The 7,850-nt window shown below is 39.3% G+C and overlaps 1 non-coding gene across 1 annotated transcript; it reads left to right on the top strand.

Annotated features, from left to right (window-relative positions):
* Positions 1-3,450: 3,450 nt before the first annotated feature.
* On the top strand, positions 3,451-3,523 carry TRNAK-CUU (transfer RNA lysine (anticodon CUU)). The gene has a single exon. It is a non-coding gene; the product is annotated as a tRNA-Lys (tRNA).
* Positions 3,524-7,850: the final 4,327 nt, after the last annotated feature.

Below are 7,850 nucleotides of genomic sequence, written 5' to 3'. Positions count from 1 at the left end.
GAACTAATGGACAATGGAATCCTATTGGACTGTTTCTAGGACTTATGGACATGTGTAAATTTTCAGATTGATTCTTGTTATTTGTTACATTACTACTAGCCTGTGTTATATTGCTATGTGCTCATGTAAATTATGTATAATGCCTCCCATATTGATGGATTTATGTATACCATGTATATCTGTTACAAAGTTCTGGCCCATATTGATGGATTTATGTGTACCCCCTCAGAAACCCTCTATGTTTTAAAACAAAAGAAAGGGGGAGATGTTGGAATCCTTACTAACTGCTAACTAATTAGAGTTGATCTAATCTTACAAGAAGATGTTTTGGCCAGAACCTGAAACAAGGTACTAAGTAGAACTAATCAATACAAGGCTTGTGTTCACACCTTTACTCATTGGAGTCTGTTAAGAGTTCAAATGTTGGAGTTTGTTCTTCTCAGAGCACAGCCGGTTTAGAGGCTTAGAGCCCTTCGGATGTCTCCAAATCCAAAGGTTCTGTCCTTCAGGCTCTGCCTCTGCTTTCTTCTGCCTCCAACAGAGATGGAAGATCTCTCTTATCTCCATCTGGGGAGCCCAGCACCAACTTGCTGCGGAGAGAGGGCTTCTGGCGTAGCTCCACTGAAATCCCAAAAGTGTTCTCTGCAGCAGAGTCGTTCCTCTCGAGTCCAGCGCAATCAGCCAGCCAAGAGGAAAAAAGTGTATTCTGGAATGGCTGTCTCGCCTTATATGTGAACCTTCTGAGAGAATGGGATTATGGGTTTTCTCCCATAGTGCTCTCTGGCCCAAAGAGCTTTAAGGTGTGGACTCTCTTGAAGTTAGAAAGTGTACTTTGTGAAGCTAGCATACTTATGGACTCCAATGAGTAAAGGTGGGAACACAAGCCTTGTCTTGATTAGTTCTACTTAGTACTTTGTTTCAGGTTCTGGCCAAAACAACTTCTTGTAAGATTAGATCAACTCTAATTACTTAGCAGTTAGTAAGGATTCCAACATCTCCCCCTTTCTTTTGTTTTAAAACATAGGGGGTTTCTGAGGGGGTACACATAAATCCATCAGTATGGGAGGCATTATACATAATTTACATGAGCACATAGCAATATAACACAGGCTAGTAGTAATGTAACAAATAACAAGAATCAATCTGAAAATTTACACATGTCCATAAGTCCTAGAAACAGTCCAATAGGATTCCATTGTCCATTAGTTCATGTGCCAGGAATCTAATAATTCTTGTGAGCACAATCAGCAACAGAACCACCCGATATTTCTTGGGTGTTCTCCTTTGTTTCAAGGGTCTGCTCCATCTTTCTGCGATGGACAAGGCGAATGCGGCTCGTAGGCACCCATCTGATTCCTTCTCCACCTGTAGAGATGCAAGCAAATCCTCTCCCCCAAGCAGTTAGCCTATCTGGTCCCTTCCATTCACCACTTTCTGGGTCTCTCCACATCACCTGGCGATTATCTAAAGATAGTGGAGCTGCTCGCACTGGACACTGCTCTTCTGGTGGGTTATAAAACCTGTCTGCTGGAGCCAATGCATCTTTATCAAAGATTAAAAAATTAATGGTATAGAGAACTAAATTTAGAAGTTCTCTAGGGTTACCCGTGGCTCCCCCTTTCTTTTGTTTTTGGAGGAGTGTCTTAATGTCTCTGTTTCTTCTTTCTACTATTGCTTGACCTTGAGGATTGAAGGGTATGCCAGTAGTGTGTAAAATCTTATACTGTGCACAAAAGTGTTCAAAATGTTTGGAGGTATATGCCGGTCCATTATCTGTTTTTATTTCTTGTGGCACACCCATAATTGCGAATGCTTGAATGAGGAATTCAGTGACCACTCGGGCTGTCTCTTTTGCTGCTGGTATGGCAAAAGTGAATCCTAAAAAGGTGTCTACCACAACGTGGATAAAAGACAGATGACCAAAAGATTTATAATGAGTCACATCCATTTGCCAGATTTCATTGGGTCTCAAACCACGAGGGTTCTTCCCTGGAGGCAGTGTAGGAGCGTGGAAGGGAAGGCAAGCTGTACAGCTTTTTACTATGCTCCTAGCTTCTTCTCTTGTAATCCCAAACTGTAAACGCAAAGCTCGAGCAGCCTGATGGTATTTAGAATGGGATTCCTGGGCCTCCTGAAATAAAGGCGTACTGGCCAACATAGTTAAAAGGCTATCTGCCTTTGAATTTCCATCAAAAATAGGACCTGGAAGTCCACTATGTGAATGGACATGCAGGATATAAATCTTTCCTGGATGCTTTCTCACTTGCTCTTGAAGTTCCTTAAAGAGCTGATATATATTAGAAGCTGCAAATTTTATTTGGGCTGTGGCAATTCTTTGTACCACACCTACTGAATAGGCTGAATCAGATATTATATTTATGTCGCCTGGGTAATAAGTGAGAGCTAGCATGATCGCATATAATTCGTTCTGCTGAGAACTCCTGAAAAGGAGTTCTGACTACTCTTTTTACGGTTAGATCATGAGAGTATACAGCACAAATATTTTGTTTGGCTGCGTCTGTAAAGATGGTTGGTCCTTCAAGAGGAACCTTAGAAACCTTCTCTTCAAAAATCCATTGCCAATTATGCAGTAGTCTGGTTATCTTTAATGGAGATCCATGTGCAAAATTTGGAGCCATGGCCAATAAAATCTGCCACTCTGGGATGGTTTCACAGCATGCATTAATTTGTGCATTTGTATAGAAGGTATATATCTTGTCAGGTCTTGTCCCAGATAATTGTATTGCTCGCTTAATGGCCTTTAATAGAATCCTAGCCACAAGCACTGGGTAAGGCGTAAGGCTTTGTTCTGGTTGTGCTGGGAGGTTCACCCACTCTATCACACTGTCTCCTTGATGAAGGACTGCTGTGGGTGCTTCTTTCGTAGCAAAAACTGATATTTCCAAGGGTTTTTGAGTTACTCTCTCAACTACATTGGATAAAGCCAGTTCAACTTCTCTCAAGGTCTCTTGAGCTTCTTTTGTAAGCCGGCGTGGTGAATTTAAAGCAGTGTCTCCCCTTAAAATGTCATATAGGGGTTGCAATTGATTGGTAGTTAAACCTAATACTGGACGCATCCATTGGATATCTCCTATTAATTTTTGGAAATCATTTAAGGTGTTCAACCTCTCTGTTCTTAAAGACAGTTTTTGTAGAGTAAGTGCCTTAGGATATATTTCATATCCTAAATATTGAAAAGGAGCATGCCTTTGAATTTTTTCTGTAGCGATATGAAGTTTGTAGTATCTTAGTGTTTCTATGGTTTTTTGTAGACATGCTTCTAGAATTTGTTCCTCCGGTGCACATCCCAATATATCATCCATATAATGTAATAGCATAACTTTTGGAAATGCTTTTCTTATTGGAGCAAGAGCAGCAGCAACATACATTTGACACATAGTGGGGCTGTTCTTCATACCCTGTGGCAAAACCGTCCATTCATATCTTTTAGCCCGGCTAGCTCAGTCGGTAGAGCATGGGACTCTTAATCCCAGGGTCGTGGGTTCGTGCCCCACGTTGGGCGCCAAGTGTTAAGAGTTCAAATGTTGGAGTTTGTTCTTCTCAGAGCACAGCCGGTTTAGAGGCTTAGAGCCCTTCGGATGTCTCCAAATCCAAAGGTTCTGTCCTTCAGGCTCTGCCTCTGCTTTCTTCTGCCTCCAACAGAGATGGAAGATCTCTCTTATCTCCTTCTGGGGAGCCCAGTCACCAACTTGCCGCAGAGAGAGGGCTTCTGGCGTAGCTCCACTGAAGTCCGTCAAAAGTGTTCTCTGCAGCAGAGTCGTTCCTCTCGAGTCCAGCGCGATCAGCCAGCCAAGAGGAAAAAAGTGTATTCTGGAATGGCTGTCTCGCCTTATATGTGAACCTTCTGAGAGAATGGGATTATGGGTTTTCTCCCATAGTGCTCTCTGGCCCAAAGAGCTTTAAGGTGTGGACTCTCTTGAAGTTAGAAAGTGTACTTTGTGAAGCTAGCATACTTATGGACTCCAATGAGTAAAGGTGGGAACACAAGCCTTGTCTTGATTAGTTCTACTTAGTACCTTGTTTCAGGTTCTGGCCAAAACAACTTCTTGTAAGATTAGATCAACTCTAATTACTTAGCAGTTAGTAAGGATTCCAACAGGAGTCCACAAGTATGCTAGCTTCACAAAGTATACTTTCTAACTTCAAGGGAGTCCACACCTCCCTTAAAGCTCATTGGCCAGAGAGCACTATGGGAGAAAACCCATAATCCCATTCTCTCAGAAGAGGCAGATAAAAGGCCAGCAATGAGGGAGCTATGGCAGAATACATTTTTTCCTCTTGGCTGGCTGATCGCGCTGGACTCGAGAGGAACGACTCTGGTGCAGAGAACACTTTGATGGATTTCAGTGGAGCTACGCCAGAAGCCCTCTCTCCGCAGCAAGTTGGTGGCTGGGCTCCCCAGAAGGAGATAAGAGAGACCTTCCATCTCTGTCTTGGTTGGAGGCAGAAGAAAGCAGAGGCAGAGGCTGAAGGACAGAACCTTTGGATTTGGAGACATCCGAAGGGCTCCAAGCCTCTAAACCAGCTTTGCCTTGAGAAGAACAGGAACTCCAACATTTGAACTCATAACATAACTGGACACATTTTTTTGTAGTATCTGGTAGACCTGAGTCAAGTTGAGGATGGAAAAACAATTATGAAATATAAACCAAGGGGAACATTGATATTTTTTTAAAATAAGGAATGATGATTTTTCTAGAGATAAATGATCACATGAAACAGACATAAATGAATTTACATATTTGTTGAAAAGGCAAACTATCATTATTTTCTGTCAAGAGAGAGAGGGGAGGGGAGGGAGGATGGAAGGAGGTCATGTAGAAACTTTCTACACAGTGCCTTTTCATCTCATGATGAATGCATCTATAAGATTATTTCTATAAAATTCCTTGGATTTTATTATCAGTTTTTTCCCCAACATTATGAAATATATGTATGTGTATATATATATATATATAACTGCCAAACAATTCTGGCTGCCTTAGTTACTTAATTCTTCATTTTTAAAGTTTATATATTAAATGGTTATGTTATCTTCCATTAACAATAATTTTATGTATTTATATTTATGTATATATGTGTAACCATATATATGGCAATATATGCATACTTAGGCAGTTATTTTGTAGGATCAATGAATCATAATCTTATAATATGTACCTCTGTAAAATTTTATGAAAAAATTCATAGACTAATGTGGTATTCACTGTCATCTTGCTCACTTCTTTAAGAAAATCATCTCTTTGCTGTTGAGAGTATGTAGGATTTTTATGCCTTTTGTTGTGGTTGCTGATCAGAAATGTCATGAATTAGCATGAATATCTATTTTGTATGAATGCATTATATTAGCAATTAACTTGGGAAAACAAAATCCAAAACTTTCTTGGGTCACTATCATTCAAAAATATCATCATATTATGCTCTACCTTTTATGAGCCCATCTTTGGCTTCAGTATATAGTCTGTCATAGAACTTATACTTAGCTTCTCGGTAACACCTGACGTTGGTCACAGTATTCTCTCCTAGATTGAGAATTTACAATCATTTCCAAAACCTGATAAAGTTTTGGAGCTAGATTTGGTGGAGACCAAACGAATAAAAATGCAATAATTGCCTCAAAGAGATCAAAGGAAGAGGGCAAGAAACTTTGTAGTCTGCTGGATGGACATGGACTCAAAATTGAATGTATTCCAAGAAGAGGATATAAAACATTTCCCTCAGAACCATATCTACCATGAAATTTCGTGATTAAAGTAAACAATCTGCCAGTGTTCTGGTACTGAAGCTGTCATCGCTTCCCTCCAAGCATTCAGAGTTGAGCATGAGCTGAAGATGCATGGCGATAGGAAGCTCAGGCAGCTGTATAGGATGAACTGAAGTGAGTACCTCATTTAAGGTGAGATTTTAACAACACAACAAAGCACAAGTTCTTGAAATTTGGCAGCACTACATAAACGTGGGAAACAATAATGGCTGGTAGACAACCTGACAGGTAGCAATTAGAAATAAGCGGGCACATTTAATTCATGGTGTGGGGAAATCTCTGTATGATTGAATCCAACTGACCTTATCTATTAGCAGAAGAAAGCAGTACAAAGAACAGGACAAAAGCAGGTTCTAACACTGTAGGACTAAGCAGCTGGGAAAAATGTTATGGAATATGTTGCCATTTGTGTTTTTTGGTTATTAAGTTGTGTTAAGTCATGTCTGGCTCTTTGTGACCCCATTTGGAGTTTTCTGCATAAAGTGGTTTACCATTTTTTTCTCCGATTTATTTTATAGATGAAAAAATTGAGGCAGAGGGGGTAAGTGACATATCCAGGCTCACAAGTGTCTGAATCCAGTTTTCAACATGAGAAGATAAACTATTCTAATGTCAGCACTAGTATAATATCCACTCCCCCACCTACTTGACTCCTTATGTGACCCTGTGGGGTCTCATTTCCTTATCCACTTGATAGTAGAATCCCAGAATGATGTAATTTTAGAGATGTGATACTTGTGAGAGTTACAGTGATATATAGACAAGCTGATAATGCATTTAGAAGGATTCTGAATTGATTAGATTGCTGGATTCAAATTGTGGTTATCATTGGTTCAATTTCATTGTTCATGGAGATGTCAAGTTGAATATATTATTGTCTTTGTGAGATAGATAATGCGTGTATACATATATTGTGTATACTCACATATGTATACAGATAGATGTACAAACACATATATAAATATATTTATCAATAAACTGGATAAAGTCAGAGATGGAATATTCATACTTATTAGGATACTAAGCTGGATGTGGAAACTAACACAGTAGATGATAGTCAAAGTGCCCCCCCCCAAAAAAAAAAAATCTTGAAAAGTTTGGTCTTGGGCATGAAGTTGAAATTCAGTAGAGAGCAATATAACATTTTAGAGTTTAATACAAGAACGGCTTAACTTTGCAGATAGGAGGTAAAGGAGACGTGGTTAGACTAACTTCTTAGAAAAAAAAGACATTTTAGTGGACTACAAGTTTATTATGAATCAGCAGTGTAGCGTGGTAACACAGAAAGCTAATGTGTTTTTGGGCTTCATTGAGAGAAATTACTTCCAGAAATAGCACCACAATTTTTTTCTATATTCTTCCCTTGTCAAATATTATCCAAAATATTTTGCTCAGTGCTGAATATCATGGTTTAAGAAAGACATCGATAGGCTGGAAGGGAGCAATAGGATAGTGAAGGGTCAAGAGTACATGTCATAGAAGCATTGGTTTTGAAAACTGGATTGTATTATCTAGAGAAAAGATGGCTCAGGAAGAACATTAGAGGTATGTTTGAGTATTTTAGGGGTTATCATGTGAAAGAAGGTTTTGAATTGTTCTGTTTGGTATCAGACGGATGAAGCAGGAGCAATGGATCAAAGTTGCAAAGGGGCCAATTTGGCTTGATGTGAGGAAAAAACTTTCTAACAATCAGAGCAGTCTAAAAGTAGAACAGATGATGAGGTCCCTATCCTTGGAGACCTTTAAGCAGAACTGGATGACACTTGTCAAGTATGATATAGTGGGAATTCATTTGGCTTCTCAGTGGGAATAGATGACCACTGAGGACTCCTACAAATCACAAATGCATTTTTTCAGAATCTATATTCTCAGGGTTCTCATTTATTCACTAAACATCACATCAAGGCTTCCTGTGGCTTTTTTCTGAATTCTTCATATTTGTTTTCACTTACTAGCAATAAAAATAAATTACATTAATATAACATGATTTATTAAAATATTTATTAAGAGCCCACTATGGCCAGGCACCCAGGCTAGCCACTAGAGAGGAATGATATCTTTTATT

This window comes from Antechinus flavipes, chromosome 6, assembly GCF_016432865.1.
Source record: "Antechinus flavipes isolate AdamAnt ecotype Samford, QLD, Australia chromosome 6, AdamAnt_v2, whole genome shotgun sequence".
Classification (NCBI taxonomy): domain Eukaryota; kingdom Metazoa; phylum Chordata; class Mammalia; order Dasyuromorphia; family Dasyuridae; genus Antechinus; species Antechinus flavipes.
Note: the sequence above shows the minus strand (reverse complement) of the source record. Positions and strands in the feature narration are given on the sequence as shown.